Below are 25,328 nucleotides of genomic sequence, written 5' to 3'. Positions count from 1 at the left end.
GCGGTTAAATTTCCCATAACCGGATTAACTGTTAAGCTGCCAATCTGATGGAGAGAGCATTCCGTATATTCGAACATGATCCTTTATCCGGACAAAAGTCATCCGTAAACCTCAGATTTTCCGGTTTACTCTGGCGATTTTCTGGATTTGATTATTGCAAAGGTTAGGTTAGGTTAGGTTAGGTTAGGGTGGTAAGATAATCTGCATCTAATCTTCAGGTGATACATTTCCTCCAATTAATTAAACTCAGGTGAATGAAGATATGAGAAAAATAAACCTCTCTTAGTAACGCCAACCTCTTACATGCAGAATAAATTATCGTATTTAAAGCAGCAGCCACACACGAGCAAAGGAAAAACCCACTAATTTAAACCACGTTCTTTAACTAAATCAATATAAAAACCACACAAATATAAAACTAAGATTAAGAAGGAAAAGTGACAGAAAATTACTCATTGGTGTAAATGAAATTACAGGTGAATAAAACATTAAAATAATATCCTTCAAGAACCAAACAAAAACACATACACCAGTCAAGTCAGGAAGGATGGGCATGACGTAGGCAGAGTCGACATATTTAAAACAGCTTATGATAAACATTTTATATTAATCAGTCACATGAGAAAGCACACGTAATGAGTACCTTTTTTTTTATTCTTTCAGATGCAAAAGAATACAATTGAAGGAAAGAAAACTCATTCTCAATCAAATCAGCTTTCATACATAAGCAAATATATCAATCAATCAATCAATCAATCAATCAATCAATCAATCAAAATTACGTCATCATGTTTGAGGATTTCTACCTAGAGTTTTCCACATTTCAATATATTTTTCACGTTGTCCTCCTACATTTTGCACTTCTCCTGGGACTACAGCTCTTGATATCATTCATCCACCTCGGTCTTTACCTTCCCATGGTCCTCTTAATCCCCCCTCCCCCATCCCTCAGTCTTACTCATTAATATCCATCCATCCATATACTGTATCCATCCATCTACCTATCCCGATAGTGAATGACTGTTTCCAAGACCACAACAATCCAGTCAAAAGGACAAATAGACAGACAGACAGACAGAGAGACAGACAGAGAGAAACAGGTGAAAAAGGGGAAAACTAAGAGGAAATTATAATGATATAGTGGAAGGTTGAAATCGTAATAAGACGATAACCTTGGAATGAATTTTTCCCATCTTAAATGTTCACACGTGAAGGTCGAAGGGGAGCAGGGGGTGGGGATGGGTGGGGGGCTGGGGTTGGGAGGAAGGGGACTGGGGTTGGGGAAGGGGGCTGGGGTTGGGGGGTGGAGGAGGGTGGGGGTGGTGGAAAATCGGCAAACGGTTCCCCAAACTCCGATGTCTTCCTGTGGCAGTAGTCTGGTATAGGATGCGCCCCAGATACTCCTTTAAAGATTCCCCGTGTTAGCTTTCCTTCGACTCCTGAACATCCAAAAACTTTCTAATAAATTTTCCGAATGTCTTGACCTGCTGTTGTTGGGGTACGTCCAAAGTTTCGAGATCACTGGATTTAACCTCATTTTTTTTTCCTGTTGTGGCCTTAGGAAGAGTTCGGTCTAGAATTACGATATGGCCTCGACCTGGCCTCATAGCCCTAAGTGGCCAGACCTTGTGATATTTAGGTCATAGTTTGAATCATAGGAGGAATATCTTTTTTTTTTTTTTTAGTGATGGGTCTTACCATGGAAGGTAGTGATAAATAAATAAGTAAACACAATACTTATTTATACAACTTCATAACTTCTAATTAACAAGAACCCAACTCAACAACCTCGGTACGAAAACTCAAACAAGCAACTTAAACTCCCCGTGAGATCCTCTACATCTCTCAGACATTAAATAATCATAAGCCAAACTCAGCCAGGCAGCAGCTGTGAGTAGGAGAGATAAGTGATAAGAGAGTTGACACAGCGCTTCTCCAACCTTCCAAAACCTCCAAGATTCCTATATTTTTTTCCCCTTAACTCAGTTTAAGGGAACACATCTAGTGGCGTCACTGTCAAAGTAACAATTTCGATCGATCTCTCTCTCTCTCTCTCTCTCTCTCTCTCTCTCTCTCTCTCTCTCTCTCTCTCTCTTTGATGCAGCTTAAGTGAGTCAGATGGATGTCTTCCCACTTCACCACTTACGAAGAGGAAGAAGAAAAAGTAGACGTGTGAACTTTATGAGAATCCATTTTCGTATCATACCTAAAGTGAGTTAGTGAGATACCTTGTCCAATGTATGAGCCTTTGATATAATCTTTCCTTGTGTTGTAGATTAAATAAGAAAGGAAGAAGTTAAGAGACTGTCTTACATCACCCAATTGGGATTAACTTTGTACTAACCTCTGAGAATCATTCATTATCACATACCTTCCTTACCAAATTACGTCAAAAATACTGAAACTTACGAACCCCTAAAGAAATCCCTCTACTTTGGATGAACCTCTCCGAACCCACATGTGTTAAGTGAACCATTTGCAGTATTACACTTTCATGAATATTTTCCAGGCACCGAGTTACGAGAAAATACTGAACGTACGAACCTTTGAGAACGGTGAACGTACGAGCCTTTGAGAACCGTGAGTCTGGTAGGTCTCTGGAGGCCCTCGGGAAAGGTAAATGAGTGTTGGCAGAGACCATTGTGGCTCTGTTTGCTGATCCGTCTGCTGCTGGTAATGATGAGCCGCCTGGTAAATGCTCCAGCCAGGCTAATTTGGGACTGTAGCAGGAAGAGCCAACAGGAGAGTGTGGGAGAGTGTGGGAGAGGGGGAGAGTGTGGGAGAGGGGGAGAGTGTGGGAGAGAGGGAGAGTGTGGGAGAGGGGGAGAGTGTGGGAGAGGGAGAGTGTGGGAGAGGGGGAAGAGTGTGGAGAGTGGGAGAGTGTGGGAGAGTGTGGGGAGGGGGAGAGTGTGGGGAGAGGGGGAGGTGTGGGGAGAGAGGAGGCGTGGGGAGGGAGAGTGTGGGAGAGGGGGAGAGTGTGGGGAAGAGGGAGAGAATGCGGGAGAGTATGGGAGAGTGAAGAAGTGGGATAGTGAGAAAAGGAGAGGAGAAGAGTAAGGGAGAGAGTGAAAGAAAGTAAGGGAAATTGAGAGAATATGGGAGAGACTGAAAGATTGAAAAAAAATAAGAAAATGAAAGAAGAATGAAGTAGTGGAGGGAGAGTGAAGAGGTGGGATAGTAGGGGAGAGTAAAGAGCACGTGGAAAGAGTGAAGAAGAGTGAAGAGAGTGAGTGACATTGGTATAGAGGAATAAAGATGAGAGGGAAGGGAGGGGGGAGAGATGGGGGAGGTAAGGGGCGGAGAGGAGGTAGGATAACGAGAGAGGATGATGAGAGGAGGGATGATGAGAGTAAAGGAATGTGAAAGGGAATCTAGGATAGGATGATAGGAGAGGGGGTGATGATGGTTCAGAAAAAAGGTTGGACGATAGAAGAGAGAGATAAAGAGAGAAGTGTTGACAGTGAGGGAGAGTGGAGAAGAGGGTAGGTAAGTGAGAGGAGGACAAGGAGAGGAGACGAGATTGTTGAGACAGAGAGAAATAGAGAGAGAGAAAGTCCGGGAGGAGGAAATTGAGAAACAAAGTCAGGGAACAGGAAAGTGAAGGAGATACGAGTAAGAGGAAGATTCAGAAAGATGGAGGAGGAATATGATGGAGAGTCAACAGGAATAAGAATAAAAGGAAAAATCAAGAGGAGGAAAATTGAGAGATAGAAATAGAATGAGAGTGGAAGGGAGAATCAGGAAGGAAGAAAAAGAGAGAGAAGGTACCAGGGAATAGGAAAACGAGAGAGAGAGAATGGTTAAATACGGGCGGTAAAACTCAGTCAACACAGCAGCTCTGAACACCTTACAACATTCCAAGACAAACACAAGTAAAAAGTTCAATTCAAGCAGTCAAGTCACACACACACACACACACACACACACACACACACACACACACACACACACACACACACACACACACACACACACACACACACACACACACACACATTGCAGCAAATAAAATATAATATTAGCCAGAATGTAAGAAACTACCTAATCATCACCATCATCATCATCATCATCATCATCATCATCACCATCATCATCATCATCAATCTCAGCTATTACACAATACATCTGATTCAATCCTCACACGTGGTATAGAGAGAGACTCTTACCAAAGACTTTCCAATCATCTGACATTAAATTCCAATGTTTTACCTTCATTTACCTTCATACAGAACGAACTCTTATACATGACTACCCAATCACATCCCAGCACCAACATGACTACCCAATCACATCCCAGCACCAACATGACTACCCAATCACATCCCAGCACCAACATGACTACCCAATCACATCCCAGCACCAAAGTAGAAAATGACGTCACATTATCCAATCACCGTGTATAGCATATATATATTGACATTACCCAAGGATAGTTACGAGTTTGTTAAAGGATAAAGGTAAATAAAGGTAAGTAGAGGATAACTTACTGGTGATTAGTGTTTATATTTACGATTTTTTTTTTTAGGTTTTTAAAGTTTTTTATGAGTTATTTTGGTCTTGTTTATTTTTTTTTATCGTAGTGGTTTGTTATGAAATTTAAAATCCCAACACACACATGTGGGATGATATCTTATGCCACTTTTCAAGACACATAACAGAGAGAACAGGTAAGTGTATTCTCAGTGGTAGAGTGACAATAGCAGTAACAGTAATAATGTCCCGAAAAACAATACTATGTACTAAAAACTTTCCCACTGTTATAAAAATCATGTACAACAGAAAATTTACATATTTAATGGTTAACAGTGTCATAATTTTTTTTTGGGGGGGGGGAGGATAGGACTCATAAAATGTGCAATATATTTAACAATAATCATTAACATTTATGTATTAATGTTATTTTGGCTGCAAAGTAAATAATGCTGACAATTTATAGTAACAATTGTTAATATTTTTATTTTGGGTTCAGAATCAGCTCCATGAAGACTATTTAGGTTAACAATATGGGTTAATAACGATAATTTCCACTTGTTTATAAATGACACAAAATTTACACGAAAATATAGAAATAAAAATATTGTATCGACGTGAAAAAAAAATACTATCCAGAAGAATGTTTTTTTTTTACATATAACCTTGACTACAGAAAGGTAACTGTGTTTTGACGGGAATGGCTGAATGAATGACATGTGACACGAGACTTTGAACTATGAGTGACACAGAACAACTGGCCGTATATAACAAGGCCAGACTTATTGACACACACACACACACACACACACACACACACACACACACACACACACACACATACATACATATACATATTCATTTCTCCTGGCTTGTGTAAACCAACATGGGTAAATCAGGTTTGGGTCGCAGTTGTGGATGGGAAATAACATTGTAGAGTGAGTGAGTGAGTGAGTGAGTGAGTGAGTGAGTGTGACTAACGTAAACAACACAAGATGATTATCACGAGACAGAGAACATAATGAAGAAATAAAGAAGAAAGATGAAGTACAAAGGAAAAGATTGATGAGAGGCAATTCCGAATGAGGGAGGAGGAAGAGAGAACCATTAATAAATCAATGGAGAGGGAGAACGAAGAGAAGTTGAGAGAAGAGAAATGACATTAGCGGAGAGGAGAAAAACAAATGGATTAATAAAGGAAGGAGGGGGAAAAGAGGGAGAGGAAGGAAGGGAAAAGAGGGAGAGGGAGAGAGGAAGGAGGGAAGGAATGAATTTTATCCGTCTATTCAACTCTGCATTCGTCTCTCCTTTTATCCCTCCATCTATCCATCCAATCCTTGTCCTCATCTATTTATCCTTCTATATTACACATCCATCCATTCATCCACTCTTCCCTCCATAATCCTTACACCCAAAACTTTCCTCACCTCATCCTCCCATCCATTTATTCAACTATCCATTAAACAACCTCCCTATCCACCCATCAATCCATCCACCTAGAAGACAAACTTTCCCCATCCACCATAATCCTGAATCCAAGAATAATTTCATTTCTTTCTTCTACAGGAGATGTTGTCCTTAGGTGGATTATGATTTTTTTCTTCCCAGGAGGGGGACCTTAACGCAGGAAAGTGTCCAGGCATCACGTCGTGTATGAGAACTCTTCGTTACCCAGGATGAACTAGGGAGTAAGAGGAAATCCAGCGAGTATTTGTAGGTGTTTACTTAGGATGATTATGTCAGTGGATGATTTTATAAGTGGATGATTATTGTTTCGTCTTGTGTTATGGTTTTAAGCTCTTAAGAGTGACAAACAAACTCTTGATCCCACTTCCCAAATAAAGAATTGTGACTTTTTTTTATAATTTCATAGATAATAAAAGTAAAAAAATAATATGTTCATTATTCTACTGTAATTCAACTGAAATACAGTAGACTCGTTACAAAATTACAGTACTTTGGTAAATACCTTGAACATTACATAGTTTTGGCGTTTACGTAATTCTTAACCATTTCACAAGACCAAAAAGATTCTTGAATATGGTTTTGAGTTTTGGATTAATTACACGTAACTGTACTAACTTTTCCACAGTACCACAAGGATAAATAACTAACTATATCTATACTTGCAACTGTACCTGTAACTGTCTATACCTATAACTGTACCTGAAGCTGTAACTATATTTACACTTGTCGTTTGTAAGTGAATTACCTAAACAAAAAGGTGAATCAGACTCCATACACCGTCTTTACTCTGCCTTATAGACTGATCTTCCTGGTAAATCTGGGACAAATCTTCAAAGCTTTCCTCCCTTTGTCGAGTGACGTAATCAGTGTGTACATCCAGTGCCCCTCACTTCCCTCACCCTTCTCACACTCTTAATGCTATTCCTCCTCATCCCTTTTGTACTAATTAGACAGTGTATCGAGTTGTTTGATCTAGTGCCCTACCATCTTCATTCTATGGTTACAAAATAGCAAAACTTTTCAGTGTTTATTTGAGTTTTATCGGGGTTTTTTTTATTAATCGGTGATCTATGTTTTTTTTTTTAATTTATAGAAAATCTCTATTCTATCATCTAGGAAAATCAGGGAATTTACTTTAACTACCAAAAATTAAGGAAAAGTCAGAAATTTTTGGCTAAAATCTCCAAAATTAGGGAAAACAATTCAGGGAAAATAGATTAGAATTTGGAGGGAAAAAAATGTCCTTGAATGTAAACGTTCACCTGATAGCCAAATTGTCAAGCTCCCGTCAACCTTTACAACACACTAACGGAACTCTGGTCCAGGATTCATTGTTAAATACCAAGCTGTCAGTCTCTCAGTCGATGGTGGCTGGTGGAACTATTCTTCAGGAAGCACCAGTTTGGGTTATCAACGGAACTACCTCCATACAACCACAAGAGATAACGAGCCAATTGATGAAGACATACATTGTGAAGGAAGCAATTCACTCACATACAGGCTTACTCAGGCGTTCTCTTGCCCTTTTACTTAATTGACAGAGAGGATAAAAGTAAAAGTAGAAAGCAAAAAAGAATGTTAGAATGTATACAACTGATGCATGACAGTGGCAAGCAAGATTGATGTCATATGTAGTGATCGTGTAGAATGTAGTATGTAATATACCTGTGTAAACTATGCCCTCCCATCCCCCAGGCTGACACATCACCTCAGAAGCTTTGATTTCCACAAGACTCAATGATTGGATCAACTTCTCTGTATGTCTTCCCCTAACCACGGTGAGGAACAATCTGTCTCATTTAAAGTTGACAAAATCCATCATTGTCTTGTCTCTTCACACGGTAATAACCAGGTAGAAAGTTAATGATTCTCCCTCATTCCAGTTGAGTTTGTTGACACATGAAGGAGGAATATGAAGTTATACAAACACGAGAGCCTTGACGGCAGCCATTCCTCTAGTGGACTTCTGAATAAGGGGGATATTACCTCTTCATTGATGTCGTATTTGCCAGGGTCTCTTTCTGAATATCAAGAAGCCATGAAATGCAAACGCCTTCACAATGATGAGGAGAGGAAGAAAAAGGTTGAGAAATACCCGAACTTACTGAAATATTGAAAGAACTTACGGTTAAAAAATGTAAGATATCAGATGATGTGATGACTGAGAATACAGAGATTCAGAGACAGATTGTGAGCCAGGGAAATTTTTAGGTAGTCAGGAAAAAATCAGGGGAAAGCCAAGAAAAAATTTCATGTTGTTAAGAAAAATTCAGGGGAAATTTGTATATTGTTAGAGAAAAGTTGAAGGGAAGTCAGGGAATTTTTAATGGTATGGGGATATAAAGGAAAAGTCAGGGAAAATTAAAACATGAATTGCTATTTACCCCAATTTTTTCTTAGGATTTTCAAGGTCGTTATTCTTATATATACTTTACGATCATATTCTTATCATATTCTTTCTATCAATTTCGTACATTTCATTCATACGCGCACACTAAATATTCTTTCCTTCTATCCTAGGAACTTCATACATTTCATTCATACACACACAACTAAATATTCTTTCCCTTTATCCTAGGAACTTCATACATTTAATACATGCAAAAATAAATGATCTTTCTCCTTTATCCCACGACCGTCATACATAAACTGGAGAGTGTTTCGCTAAGCAATTCTTCCCCGACACTCGTATCTAATATGCCAACCTTACCTTCAGATGGATGGCCTGGGCCGGCACGTGTGTGTTTTCTTTTTGCGTGTGTGGGAGCCTCCGTCTACCTCCTCCTCTGTTTCCTCTGTCTTGGCTCTCAGGTAGTAAAACGTCCCTCCCAGGAGACGTGGTTGTAAAAAAGCGCATAAAAAAGCGTAAAATATGAGTCTTCATGCTCAAAAATAGGAGTTTGTTGAACATACTTGTGTGGGTTAAGATGCAATCCTCACCTGCCCCAGAGAGTTGGTGTTCCTATGTGCTGGAGAAATGTTTACTTGTACATTATTATTATTAATTTGTTCAGCTTGTGATTGTTCATATGTACAGCGGCGGCAGTAATGTTAACCTGTACAAGAGCAGCAACAATGTTAACCTGTACAGCAACAGCAGTAATGTTAACCCTTACAACAGCAACAGCAGCAGCAGCTGCAGCAGCACTGTTCACCTGTACAGCAGCAGCACTGTTCACCTGTACAGCAGCAGCACTGTTCACCTGTACAGCAGCAGTAGTAATGTTCACCTGTACAGCAGCATTATTACTGTTCAACTGTGCAGCAGCAGTAGTAATGTTCACCTGTACAGCAGCAGTACTGTTCACCTGTGCAGCAGCAGTAGTAATGTTCACCTGTACAGCAGCAGCAGTAATGTTCACCTGTACAGCAGCAGCACTGTTCACCTGTACAGCAACAGTAGCAGAAGTACTGTTCACCTGTGCAGCAGCAGTAGTACTGTTCACCTGTGCAGCAGCAGTAGTAATGTTCACCTGTGCAGCAGCAGCACTGTTCACCTGTGCAGCAGCAGTAGTACTGTTCACCTGTACAGCAGCAGTAATAATGTTCACCTGTACAGCAGCAGCAGTAATGTTCACCTGTACAGCAGCAGCAGTAATGTTCACCTGTACAGCAGCAGCAGTAATGTTCACCCTGTACAGCAGCAGCAGTAATGTTCACCTGTACAGCAGCAGCAGTAATGTTCACCTGTACAGCAGCAGTAATAATGTTCACCTGTACAGCAGCAGCAGTAATGTTCACCTGTACAGCAGCAGCAGTAATGTTTACCTGTACAACAGCAGTAAAGCTCACCTGTACAGCATCAGCTACATTTAACTGTGAATTTATCAGCATTTACCTATCAATTATAACAATACTCATGTTGACTTATGCAAAACTCACTTGTGCAAGGCAAATCCATTTTGTTTAGTGAAAGCAATACTTTTCAATTCAACACCAATATTACTCACTGACGTACAACATCATCATCATGTACACAAGCAGCATTCATCTGTACAAAAGGTCATTTTCTGTACGACAAAGAACTCAAAGGTAAGCTTAACATAGCATGACACTTTCCAGGTAAATAATGAAACAAGTTTCATATTTACACGAGAAAGTAACAAGTATCACCTGCATACAATTAAGCCCCAACTAAGTTAAAGCAAACATCATCTACAGAAAGGACGCTTCACCTATGCAACAGCTAATCTCACCTATCCACAAGCAAGTCTCTTCACCTGTGTCTCCCACTGTATGCAACAGTAAGCCTCACCTCTGTAAATGCAAGCTTCACCTGAGCAAAGTGATGTCTTTCCGTATAAAAGCATTTTAAACCTTATGCACAACAAAAACACTAACGCACAAATGCGAAGAAGGTCGCCTCAGTTGGGTAAGAAGCGACTATACTGTAGCTACGGAAAGACAAACCACTTCATATACAGAAACATACCACAGCTATAAAAAAAATTTCAGCTTCACTAAAACAAACTTCAGTTATAGGAAAGGCTCAGGTAAACAAAACTAAACCTCAGCTATACAGATACAGACCTCAGCTGTGCAGCACCTTTCCGTGAAGCGCCAGGAGCCGCCTCGGGGAGCAGCACTCCACATCTGCGTCGCCCGAGAGCGTCAGAGTCGACCCCTTGACTCAAGAATTTTAACTCTACGACCAGACAGATGATACAGTTTTAAGTGCTCCGGGCCTGCCTCTGTTTACACCCGAGTAAGATATTTTTACCGACTTTCTTTTATAGAAGACACGAATATTTTCGGCGTTGTATCATGTAAATGTCAAAGTCGGAGATAAAAAAAACGAGATAGTGAAACACAATTGCAGTTACAAATCTCGTCCAAGTGAGATTCCTTTTTTTTTTTCATTGATGCTACTGCTTCAAGTGCTCCCAACTGAGGCACATCCTTTTAACCTGTTTTCACACTAAATCTCAGGTATTCAGAATGACAACAGGGCGATTAAAATCCTCTCCTGTGAAGTATTAACTCAGTATTCTAACACCAGTCTCTGTATAGTATCACGTCAGGTTTCATATACAATGTGTCGTGCGTGTGGTGGTAGCAGTAGTAAAACGGTGTTATATAAAAGCGACACAGTGAAGTGAGTTAGTGGACACCGCTGGCGAAAAGGAACTTAATCTATTGACTCTAAGGGAGGGAGGGACGCCTAAGGGAGAGGAGAGTAAAGGAGAGAGGAGAGCTATCCCTAAGGAGAGGGAATAGGAGGGGAGAGTTGGCGTTGGAAAGTGAGAGAGGAAGGAGAGTGAGGAAATGTCGTCAGGAGAGGAGGAGGAGGAGGATGGGGCGAGGGTTGGGAGAGGGTGGACACCGCTCATCGGGAAGGAGTGGCAAGACAAGGATGACTACAAAGGAGTGGCCAACATGAGGTGGTCAGGGAAGGATGGCCATATAGAGGTAGCCAGGAAGGGATTGCCATATGAAGGAGGCCAGGAGGATGGCCATAGAGAAGTGGCAAGAGAAAGAAGTTGAACCGGTAAGAAAGACCGTAATGGGGGTCGTCTGGCTACAGTTATGTAAGACTTTTAGCTCGGCAAAAGTAATGAGGAGGATGGTGACCTCGTGGCCAGGTTTGTCAGGCTGCGGGAGGGAAGGATAAATGACCGAGGCTCCAGGGCCACTTAAACAGCCTTAGGTGAGAGAGAGAGAGAGAGAGAGGCCCATAACATATAGTCAGGCCCATAAGTAAAGACAGAAACACAGATGGTGTGGTTTAACTCTTGGTCACCAGAAAAATAAAGAATAAACTAGCTTCATATGTAGGTCGTCGAGAATTCCCCGAACGCTTTCGCCTTGTGAAAAAAATTTTTCCAGGTTCTTTTAGGCACAGATTTTTTGGGAGTAAGTTCATGGCTGCTCCCGAAGATTTCCCATGTTTCTCTGGTGAAAATATTGGATATGAATAAAAAATATAGATGTACCTCTACAACCTCAATGCACACTATGACCTTATTAGGGAAAATGTTTATGTGCTGTTATGTATTGAAATGTGTGTACCCGTACTTACACACACTGTACACTTGAACCGTTGTCTTAGAGGAGATAGTCACATTTCATAGACTTCTATATACAGTCTAAATCACATTCAACTCTTGTAATAAACTGCCATTAAGACATTTTTTACTATCAAGTATTAAGTAAAAATAAGAATATTTTTAAACTTTGTACATTCCTTAAATAAAAACAAAACTGATGATTAAAATAAACTGGTAGACTAACTTCATTATATAAGTGATGCATCTCTTTCCCAGAGGTTTATTGCAATATAGGATCATACGATTTTAACTGTGAACTCTGGCCTGGAAAAAGTTGATAATTTTACAGTGAGTGGCATCAAGGTGCACACGGCCCGGTGCTGATCATTCCCTCCCTCAATTTCTATATCATAAAAATTCATGATAATTTTTTATAAGATAAATTTTTAATTAGCAATCAACTTTTTCATTTATTTTTAGGGAAGTGATATTTTTTTTCTGAGAGCCTAATTAGGAGCTTAATTAATAAAAAAAAACCTGTTCTTAAAACCTAAATATGAATCCAGGTTTTCTAGTCACGGTAATAAATACTCAAGAGCATTTTAAGGTTTCTTCATACAGCAAAACTTCATAATATATAATGCTACACAAAAGTAAAGATCGTAATATTTTTCGCTGTGATTTTACTCTTTTTCCAAGTTAATATTTTTCGACTTTTCACAGCTTCAATAGTGGAGATTGTGTACTGTACTAAACCTTTGTGTACGGGGCCCCCTCTGAGATTAATAAAATTGTCTGGCGTTAACCAAATGAAATTTTAAAAGTGTCATCCCAGTAGTGAAGGAGTTAATCACCTACAAATAAAGTAAAGACAGTGAAGAAAATGTAATCCAAGTATGAAGTAAATATTATAAACACACCAAAAAGAAAATAACTTCACTTGAGAACAGAAACTCGTACTAACCTGAAGTGAAAAAAAGAATAAAACAAGATAACGAAAAAATCCCTCCCGGGGGAAAATCTCTTTCACGAGGTAAGATTTTGATAACAATTCTCAGCAAATTGAGCCCAACCTGAGGACCTCATCACCGGCAGCTGGTGACCCTGAGCTCTACCACCGCCAAGTCGCTGGGACTGGAGGCGCCGAGTTCTCAAGGAATCGTCTGTAAAATTTCCACTCCGTGACTGGAATTTTTGAGAACGTATCTAACGGCTCACTCAGACTACAGTGTTAAGATAAGACAGTTAACACGGGACTAATTCAATTCTGCCAATTAGGAGCGTTGTCTCGTCCACAGTTTAAGACAAAAGACAAAGAACTTACGAGTCTTTTAGAATTTGACACACTGCGTTAGTTATTTCTCATCTGGTTCCTCTCTCGTGGTATACTCATAGAGCTTAACTCACATTTTTTGGCCACAATATTCACGTGCGCCACCTCCACAGTCAACTACCGGTAAGCTGAAATAGACCTGCGCTGATGACGAACATGAACAGATAATGATCGAAGTTTAATTGAGCCTTAGTTGATGTGTGATAAATATCTCTATTATTTCGATATAAAAACTGTCTAATAATAAATTCATAAGTATCATGTATCTGTTTCAGTAAGTTATAATAAGTTTAACTCCTCCTCGGACGACCCGGGTTACAGCCAGTAGTAATACATTACACTGGCCGTCAGGAAGACAACGATGTACTTCCACGAATGTTTAATGACAAAGCTAGTCTGGTGAAGGCCGTCAGAGATATCTCACCCATGTCTCCCGAGAGATATAATTCATATATTTCTGCTGTGATCGCTACAGTATCCAGGTATAAAGCCAAGAGAGAGACTTGGAAAACTATCTTAGGAGAAAATAATAGTATTAAGTGGATGGATCGTTCAGAACAAACTGCCCCAGACAACTGTTTGTTTCTTCTTAACATCGTTACACCGGCGGGATCATATCAGTGCTATAAACTGTCGATCATTCACTGTGTAGGTGAGGGAAATACGACGAACTGTTTATTTTTTCCAGTGAGAAGGCACATTATGGCTGGCGACCTCTACAATTAATCCCCTTGTATATTTCGTAGATGATGATCGTTCAATTACACTCACAGATGAACTTACAATCAAGTATGACAACTTCTGATTGTTGTCTATACCAAGAATACCGACATGTCAACATTTAACCTTGGTCAAGTTGTTGTCCACGACTGAGGGGGCATTCATCCAGCATCTCAAAGGAACTGCTCTAACAACCTTCACTAACAAGATCTCACACTGTAGATGGAATGCCAGTGACAACATCTTCATTATTATGGCCCTAGCAACTGACACACAGACGGCCTCATGTTGGTGTACAGAGAGTTTCAAGAGGATGTGTCCCTCAGCTAGGGAAACAAGAGGCGGGCTGCAGTGGATGACGAGGAAGTGGATCGTAGGGGAAGTGGATAGTAGGGGAAGTGGATAGTAGGGGAAGTGGATAGTAGGGAAGTGGATCGTAGGGGAAGTGTAAGCATGAGTCAGATAACGTTCACAATTATTATGTCTGATCGAACTTGGTGTCAATCATGTGGTTCGTTTAAAGATCCCCATAGTTGCTAGAAATAAAAGTCATCTCTAGATATTATATGTATGACTGTATCAGATTGGTTCATATGTGTGTGTGTGTGTGTGTGTGTGTGTGTGTGTGTGTGTGTGTGTGTGTGTGTTGAATCATAAAATCGGTATGGTTTCCTATTCTATATAAAAGGCATCAAAAGGAAGAAAATGTGATGGCAAACTATTACGAACATCGGTAATGTTACAGTAACAGTAACCTCAACTTTACACAGCAATCGTGGTTTCTTGCAATGACCTCTGACCCTATCCAAGTTGACCTCGTTTGATTCTCTCCCATTAAGACTCTTGGCCATATTAGCTTAGCCAATCACCTCTAGCCATCCTCTGTCTTCTTCTTTTTCTTCTTGGCCACCTTCACTCAAGGTGGTCTTGCTTCTATGGCCACGTTTGTCTCCTTCCCAACTAACCTCCCACTGTGGTATCCTCCCGTGGCCATACTGGGTTGGCCACTGTCTGTTACCCATCGTCTACTCTCTACTTCCTCGCCCTGGCTACCCTTCATGGCCATTCGGATCCTCTCCCTTCCACCAGAACGACTGTCACCCTTCTCGAATTTCCTGGAATCTCAGTTACACCCTATCTTCCTCCCTCCCGTATTCCCTTTCTCCCTCACACCCATTTTCTCCTCCCTCTCTTACGACACCCCCCCCACCTCCTGACCCCCTCTCTCCACCCATCGTTCTCCCCGGGGATCGTCTCTTTCTCTCTCTCTCTCTCTCTCTCTCTCTCTCTCTCTCTCTCTCTCTCACTCTCTCCCAGGGGTTTCGACACCATGCCTCCCTGGTTGTCAATAGATTGTTTTCATCGCACTCACAACGGCGGAAAATGAACAGCCACCGCCTCCCTCACCGACTCTCACATTGACAAAATAAATACGATCGTTCTATACAATAATAAACCCCCAGAAGTCAATATCTAAGTCACTCAGCTTGGAGGTGTCGTGGGGGAAAAAAAACCCAGCTTATTCCTTTCTTCCTTTGGAGTCGTCTTCCCGAGTCAGGGTGAAATCCCTTGCATTTAATATTTATGAAAAATACGCGATCAAAAAGATGATGCCACGCCGGGGTGCGACAGAGGGAGCTTCGGGGGGAGGGGGGGAGGCACTTGAAGGAAATATCACGCGTCGCAAGGAAAGAACGTCTGTGTCAAGGGTCTTACACACACACACACAGGTGAATAGTGTTGGTGGTCTAGTAATGGGTGCGATTATAAATAAAAAAAAGTATATTGCTGCGTATCCATATATTCCTTTTTCCAATTGTTTAGATATTCCCTAGCGGTGTTCTTGTCAATATTATCGCAGCTCTCATCAATATCATCATTACTCGGGTGTACACATCTCACAAATACAACAAGTGAGTTTAATATAAATGAAAAAAACCAGATTTCTGATATTTAATGACACTTTTATTTCCATCACCAGAGACAATAACAAAAGTATCAGCTTGACCAGAGTCACATGTTATAAAAAATTCTTTGATACAGGAGGATACTCACGGCCCTTCAGGTGACACAGTGTGGCCGATTTATCAATAATAGTTCAATGAGTGATAAAGCCCCGGCGAGTGTAATGATATCAGGGAAATGCGAGATAACTGAAAAATATACATTATCTACATTCTATCAAATTTATTCATAGATATATTTTATAATGTAAAGTGTAGGATTTATATTTTATTGAAAAAACTCGACTCTCCTACTGAATAAAGTAGAGCAAACTGCTACGTTGTTTTCATTTGTTTATATATTATTTATTATCGAACATTATAAGAGACGAAAACATATTATAATTATTCCCACAAACAAATGAAAACAATGTCCCACTTCACTCCTTTTCGTGATGTACTAACACGATTTTGTTCAATATGAAAGGCGAAAGCTTTCCAGTAAAACTTTAAATCCGGATTTGCATTTTAAAATCTGTCTATGAATAAATTTGATAGAACAGGGATAATGTGTATTTTCAGGTATCACTCTTATTCATGATATGTGTATGTGTATGTATATATGTATGTGTGTGTGTGTGTGTGTTATACCAGGACACCAGTACCCCAGCCACACACCCCGAGTAGATAATATCGTCATCATTGCCGATCTACTTACGATACCATAATCGACTCTGGTTCTAGCTGAGAGTTCTAGGGAAATGCTTGTCTCTTAGCGTGTGTAGGAGACAGTGTTCATTTTAGATAAACTCCATATTCTTACAAACTTCTCGACTTCTGAGCTCCCACTGTGAAGAAAAATATTTATTTCAATATCAAGCTCCATAAGACTAACGAAAGAGAAGGGGTCAAGACACCACCAAACAGCCAACTTGGGCGGTATATAGTGTGTCTCAGCATCATCATACGAGATCTTAATCCACATTTCCTTGGCTGATAATGGCTGGTCTCTTCATCTTGGCTCCCTGACACCATCATATGCAAATGGTTGTTCAGAAATATTAAGTTATTTTAGATTATTGATCAGTGTTTTAAAACCACATTCACAAATTTTACTTCTCGTTGGTCACGTAAGTATTCATTAAGACACGGCGCCCTGTCATTAAACTTAATCATGTTTAACAGTAAACATTGGTCACGGAGACGTAAACATTATTATATAACCTTTCTAATAACGTTTGTATAATATTGTCGCAGATATCAGTTTATAGATTCTTTTTCTCCTATAAATCATCACAGAAAATATGTAGACACTGACCGAGCCGAAACACATTAAACTTGTCATCTCGATGCCGCAGTCAATGAAAATTAATCCTTTAGGTATACGGCACAGTTTGAACTAACGCTGTCTTAGGTACACATGGGAGCAGTTTGGGAGGCACTGTACTCAACCATCTTCGCTTTGCCCAGGAGTGATAACTATAATTTTCCCACCAGCAAGTTTTATTGATCTCTGCTCAAAGGTGTAAAACGAAGTCAACATTTCAAGAGGATGCAGCCATGTGCTTCCAAATTCCGGTAAAAAAAATCTCAGTTTAAGTTTTTCTTTGGTTGTGGGCCTGAAAACTGAAGAGCCTTGGAAAACAACGTTGGTGAACAATTCGTGCCTGCCAGGGAGCACCATACTTTACCACGATATGTTTTATTTAAAAATCAAAACACGACATTCAAGTAGGAATATTGTGTTCCCTTTTAATAACTACCAGCGCAGGGTAGAAAACCATAACAAACTGGAGGGATGTCTTAAGGGAAGAACAAGATGACAAAGAGACGTCCTCCTCGTACCAGGAAGGATAACCAAGATCTGACTGGATCCAAATTCAATCCAGAAACACTGGATAATTTGTCAGTCCAAAGATGATGCAGAATGCTGGATGGAAAATTACCTAGATGATAATGTAATAATGGCATAAAGGAAATCAAAATTCCAGAAGCCAGAAGTTGATTGAGTTGATGACATACGCAAGTCACTGTCTAAAACATCACTGGATTAAGAAAATTTCCCAAGTGACTTTATATAGCAAATGTGATCCCGACCTTCAACATGGGAGGTAATGGTTACTTAGTTTGTGGAGACGCATGATTCCCGAGCAAGTAGAAAACAACGATAACTGATATATAAAACTGACTTGGACATACCTGAAGTGTGATGTGTTATGACGTATTATGGTCCCTCGGGGAGCTGTTAACTTTCACCTACCTAAAAAAATAATCAGATTAACCTTCCATCCCGCTATACTCCTATAAAGAAATGTAATCACTAGATAATATTTAAAATCATTAAGTTTGGTTTAGTTAGTTTTTGTTGTTTGTCATCATCAGCGGTTAAGACCTTCAGTCTTTGTGATGGAGTTTTGATGAAAAGATCATAAAGTTCTGAAGGAAAACTGTATACTGTATACATTTTACATTCCTACAATCTTTTCTGTCTCTTCTAATAGATAAGTATCTTTACATTACAACAAATGTGTCCAAAAAGATTCTGCCCCATCATAAAAAAGGGTGGTGTCCTTCTCTTTGACCTTTACCAACAATTGTACTCTTCAACTAACAGAAACAGCCATGATCCTAACAATGTTTTAGTTAACTCCCAAAATTAAAAAAGATACTTGCCCCTGGTGTCATAATAAGAGAAGCAGAATTAGTGCTCACCTTGCCCTGGTGGTAGAGGAAGCCTTGGCATCACCTATCAAGTCTTGGGCCTGGGACCATCCTACCTGAAACAAAATTCATGAATGAGACCGCAGTTATACTTTCGATTCTCTAATGATACACAACTTTATTTAATTTAAACCAAAATCCTATAAACAAGAACAGCAACAGCAATAATTAATATAGTTTTATGAAGCCTAGACTAGACTAGGCAAGGATCGTTTGGTTCATCTTATGTTTCTAAGTCCACCATTTATAGTGAAAAAAAAAAAATAAATAAAAAATACTGCAATTCCTACAATTAATTTGCGTGTTCTTGGCGTTAGGGAGAAGTTGTCTTCAATAAATAACTAGTCGGAAATAGTTGGTTTATGTTAAAAAATCATGAGAAGTATAACTGTTTTCTTGCAAAGTTTCTCACGAAAATTCCTACTAATAAGCTGGAGCCAACTACAACTTTACTCAAGAACGTAACAAATCTAACACTTACTTCAAAATAATTCAAGGCTGTAATGTTGGGTCAGTATGGTTAAGTTAGGTTCATTCTCTGTTGGTTAGTTAGGTTAGCATAAGTTATGATGAGTTAGATTAAGTTAGGTTAAGTTAAGTTAGATTAGATCTGGTTTAAAAACTTTTTGTTCCTTGAAATGATCTAGTTTCATAACGCCCAACCCGATTGTAAGCAGTCTTGGACATTTTCTTCAGTTCGCTAATTTATTATTTTTATGGAAAGAAAGTTATGTTCGTGGTCATATGTGTTTAAACCATTAGTGACGACAAACGCACCAACCAAACCTGACCTGGCCCACCTAATTAAAATTTATAGTAAAGCTATTTGGTTTGGTTTGGTTTCCTTAGTTTGATGCTAAAAATATGCAAGGTGGCCTTCCAAACTATTCATGTGTCAAATACTTATATGTGATGCGCAATTCTTTTAAAATTGCAGTTTACAGCATTTTTTTCTCTCATCCCGCCAGCTGACAATGTAAGCATAAGAAGGGAGTGAGGAATTAAAGTTTCCCAATAGTTAAATGATTCAGACACTCACTTGATATATCATTCCTTAATAAGAATTGCATTTAAAATAATTCTACCAACTGAAACATCTACAGTCCTTCCTTATGTTATCACAGCCAGCTGGTGGACCGAGACGCCACTTTTTAAACACACTGGCAGCAAATTTGCTTATTTCCCATTTAACTGTAACAATATGTCTATGTACTCCGCCAACTAGTCTTTGCGTTTTGTTATTTCCGTTTTTTTCGCGGAGTGATTGGTAAGAGTTTAAGTGAAGGGGAATAAGGTAGTGTTATATAGTTTTAGCAGCTGGTTGTGTTATGGTTTGAGTCAGCCGGGACACAACAACTACAGCCTCACCGTGTAGCCTACTGTACATCCTCACCTTGTAGCCTACTGTACATCCTCACCGTGTAGCCTACTGTACATCCTCACCTTGTACCCTACTGTACATCCTCACCGTGTAGCCTACTGTACATCCTCACCGTGTAGCCCACTGTACATCCTCACCGTGTAGCTTACTGTACATCCTCACCGTGTAGCCGACTGTACATCCTCACCGTGTAGCCTACTGTACATCCTCACCGTGTAGCTTACTGTACATCCTCACCGTGTAGCCTACTTACATCCTCACCGTGTAGCCTACTGTACATCCTCACCGTGTAGCCTACTGTACATCCTCACCGTGTAGCCTACTGTACATCCTCACCGTGTAGCTTGCTGTACATCCTCACCTTGTACCCTACTGTACATCCTCACCGAGTAGCTTGCTGTACATCCTCACCGTGTAGCCTACAGCACAGCCACATATTTAACACAGTCATTAACCTCAACAAATACTCCTCGTGTTGACCGCCACTTACCTCTATACATTATATTCCTCACCAACAATGACACTTTACAATCACGGTGACATTTCTTAACACGACAACAGCGGCGACTTAACTGACTGACGCGGCTCCTGACACTGATTCATAAAACATCTCAAAGCAGATGTCGGAGCTTCACGGGACTGAACGAACCTGTCTCATTATTGTGAGAAGAGTTCGAATGTATCTCTCTCTTTGAATTTACGAAACACCGGATTCTGTGATCTAGAACCCAAGTAATTACTTTATATTTTTCAACTGAAATTATTATATGAACTTAAGAAACTTTTACTCTTACAATTATAAAGACTATTATCACATATAAATGAATTTATTGTTAGGAACACACATCACCGCTGGTCATGAACCTCTGAAACAACACATCCGAACTCTGTCCTCATCGGTGTCTCAAACTGTCAGTCAACTGTGAACCAACCTTGAGAATTTGGTTCTTATTTTTGTTTAACTCAGTTCATCTACCGAATAAAACAAAACACATATTGAGACAAAACATAACTATATTAAACCGTCATTGCTTTCGAAGACGTCCACCAGGCAGGACTACCAACACAGATCACCACCAAAACAACGTAAGTAAACTCACTAGGAGGAGACCACAAGTCACACTAATATCAACAACTTGGTGTTTCATGTATACGTGTATTAGGAAGCACGACAGAGATTATATGGTAGACTTAACAAATTGTTTAAAGCCATTCAGTAAAATGGTGTAAAAATAATGATAATATTTCAGTGAATTCGTAAAAGTCCTAAATAGTTTAATAATTTCGCGAACTCCCCGAGTGAAATAATAATTACATATTACTTAAATTTCCAGGGAGTTCGCGAAATTACTGGTTTCACAATCTTACTGTAACGTGTGTGTGTGTGTGTGTGACTGATTTGAATGGCGTGTGGAAATTACAGGATATAATGTTAGCTATAAATAAATTTCTCTGCTAAATATACCATGATATCATCTTCATCATACTCTTTATGATAGAAAAATATTGTACCTGTACTTTATAGTTAAACCTGTACGTGTCCCGATGATAATGAATAATACATTTTTTTAATCTGACTTAATAATGAGAGTGATCATGTAGAAGATTAGGGGATGAGTCTGCCGAGAGGGGAAAGGATCGGATGTAGAAAATAAAATACAGGAAGAGTTGCAACAATACCTGACTGATACAACGCCAAACACCAGAGAACCAACATCACCCACACCTACAACACAAAGAGTGAATGTAGCAGCTATTCTTGACAGTGAGGCAGCAACGTCACACACAAACAGGCGACAACAACACTACCCACTTGTACAGCACTCGCTTTTCAGCCTCTGGGGGAACGCCTTGGTGGTGAGCTGACTGGCATTCCGCAACTGCAAGCGACACTTGAAAGAGGCGTCACTCCGTTTCCAGACTTGCGACACTGCTTCAAGTGCTCTAGAAGTGTTTCTGTCATTCCCAAGTGACATTTTCTTTGTGGTTGTCGTTTTCATGGTGTGTTACGTTGAAGATATTCCAGACACCTAACACATCAAAACAAACCTTCGACAGAGGCGGCTATTCTCTTATTGCACAATGTTACATGCGAAATTCTGTGACAGCTTTGGAAAACAAGTGATGGTGAGCGAGCGAGCGAGGGCTGGTGGCGGGCTCGTTCTCCACTGTTGTTATCAAGATGAAGCTTAATCTATCGATTCCAAGGGAGGGTTCCGACCATGACCCATGGGAGAGGGGAGAGAGCGAGTGAGAGAGGAGAGTGATCCATGAAGACAGGGCTAGAAGGGGAAAGAGAGAATTGGGTGTGGGGGGAAGGTGGAAAATGAACGAGGGAAAGAGAGTGGCTATCTTCCTTAGCCTCTCCATAACCTTCCTTGATCTCTTTATGAAGCTATTTCCCTGATAAACCTCACCTCCTTTACCCTTCATTACCACCAGGTAAATATTCTTAACCAAAAACTGCTTAAGATTGTTCACATCATCTCAAACACCAGGACCACTATAAAAGTCCCACCACTGACAGGTTCAGGCCCTAAACTGTAACACTATAATAACTGGATTAAGGAATGAGTGAGGTGAGGTGAGGTAAGAGTGGTGGAGAGGGGACGATGACACAGGTAAGAAGATTCACTGGCTGGTCAAAGCTGAGTGGACAAGAAAGTTTAGGTCAGTCAGGTGTGAAACTGGACAGGTGGAATTGGGGTATGTAAGTACAAACACACACACACACACACACACACACACACACACACACACACACAGGCACACGCACACACTAATCGGCCCATCTCTCTGTGGTGGCAAGCAATAATTCCTTAATGTGATCAAATTTCCAGAACCCAAATAGCTCTTCTTCAGTACGACTCTGCCTGACACAAGATCATTCAATTTTCTGGGTAAACATTGGGAGTTGATCCGTCAGATTAGGCTGCAGAGGATTCACGTTAGGTATAATGTTGTCTGCCATGATCTGTTCTTACTTATCTATATCTTGGAATCTAAAATAGCTGTAATGTTGTTTTAGGTTGTTGTTGATTTGATGTTTGGGGAGAGAAGGTGAGTTGTTTTGTTTCTTAATGACATGTTTATTTACCTATTGTTGTTGATTATCTATTTTATTGAGACTGAAGTAGAGTGTAACTACCAATGGGATATACACAGAGGAATCATTGTCAATAGGACGTACAGAGGAATCAGCACAGTACCATTAGAATCCCCTTACAGAAAGTACAGTTTCCATCTAGACGTAAAGAAAGTATTAGGACACACACACACACACACACACACACACATAGAGCAGGAGACCTGTCAACCTTGTCCAGTTTGGGAACAGAAGTGTGCACAGGAGTCCTTTGTAAAATCAAGAGGGGGGGAAGTCCACTGGTTACATCATCTCCATAAGTCCCCACTCCACCAATCCCCTTTCGAGAAAATAAAAGAAAAGGAACAACAAAATACCCCTTTCTATTATTCCCCCTTGGAGAAAATGGATAACAAATACCCCTTTTCCACCAATCACACATCAAGAAAAGGTGACGGAAAATGACCATTTCCCACCAATTCCCCTCTGGAAATTGGGTAGTGACAGCGAAGGACTACCTCCCCGTAGACCTCGTCTTGGTAAAGTGGGAAAAGTATGATTGACGAAGAAATTTGTTGGAGCCCGACGAGGAAGAGGCCATCTGCTGAAGGAGTGGGTGACGGGGGGCCTCCTCATGTTGCTCCGGCAGATGGGGTGTACGACGTGGAATTCCTCTCTCTCTCTCTCCCCCTGTGTACACAACCACTCGATTATCTCAACCCAGAATCAATATCGAGACTCAGGTGACTCATGTGACCCAGGTGACGTGAGGGGAAGAGGGGAGATGGGGGAAGAGTCTCACTGACACACAATCATCGAAAATTTATCCACTTTATTTTGTTTTTCAGCAGAATCATAAAATTATCTTTGACTTTACTTCCAGGGAATTTGAAGCACTCTACATCAAAGTATATTCACATGCTCTGTAATTTTAGTGACATCATAACCAAAACAATTTTATTTGCAATGTAATTTTGGTGACAATATATTTTCAAGTCGTATTCTCTTGCTATATAATTTCCTTTCTGTTATTGTTATTTACTAACAGAAAACTTGTAGTTATTATGTAATTCTTGGATGAGTTTATTACATGTCATTTTGTTTATACATTACTAGCAACGCATTTCTCATATGTTCTCTAGTTTGTTTAAGTGTCGAAATGTTTTGAGTTGCTATGTAAAATTTCCACTATGTTTGATACCTATTTTTTTGTGTATATAACTCCTTAATAATAATGTAGGTCTAGTTATCAATAAGACTTTCATATTGTCTATGGGTATTATAATTTCGCCATTTTTATTAAACTTTCATTTCAAAATCACTTCAGGTATATATGTATATAGCTGTAATCTCTGACCAAAAAGGATCAGAGAAAAGTTTTGAGCTGAACTGTTGGTTGTACGTACATATATATTTTATTCTTTTGAATAAAAACTATGAATAAATTTGTTTTAAATGGTTTCTCTGCCCTTTGGGGATGATCGATGATGAAATTTTGCAACACAACACTCTGCGCAAAAATAAACAAAAATAAAAAACAATAAACTGAACTCGTTGTGTTCTTTTATTTTCGTTCTTTGTGACCCTCGGAGCGAGATGATTGGCTTAGGCCGCCCCCCAAGGCACGAGGTACAAATTTTTGCAAACTTTACCGGTGGTGTGAATTTGTGACACAACAGAGATTGTTTCGCTTTTATTCCTTTTAATAGTGTGAGTTTAGGACACAACAACAACTTTTCTATCCACTTGTACGTATAGTTAACATATTTTTTTTTTTAATTTTCCTTTTACAATGTTGTTCTTCGAAGTATAGACAAGCTTTATTTTATCATAGAAGCGAGTTTACAAAATCTCAATTATCTTACACCATGTTAAATATAGCAAAGGCAGCAATTTATTCTTCAATGGGTTAAAACATAGAATAAATACCATCATCCAAATGGTCTTAATACACACAGAATACGAAAAATATAATGTTCACTATTATCGTCGTCCGCTGAACAGAAGCCACAATACTTATCTTGACAACGAACCACCCTAACGAAAGCATGATATTTAATTACCACACAAGAAAATAGAACGAAACGATGAGAGACGACGAAGAATTGGATGAAGAGAGAGATAGATAAAGACAAACAGAGATAAGAGGAAGAAAACTTTGAGTCTGGTTTAAGGGAAATAATAAACATGATGGGAACAGGTGACAGGTGACGAATAACAC

Source organism: Homarus americanus, unplaced genomic scaffold (assembly GCF_018991925.1).
Source record: "Homarus americanus isolate GMGI-L3 unplaced genomic scaffold, GMGI_Hamer_2.0 scaffold367, whole genome shotgun sequence".
Classification (NCBI taxonomy): Eukaryota; Metazoa; Arthropoda; class Malacostraca; order Decapoda; family Nephropidae; genus Homarus; species Homarus americanus.
This window is presented reverse-complemented; position numbering follows the sequence as displayed.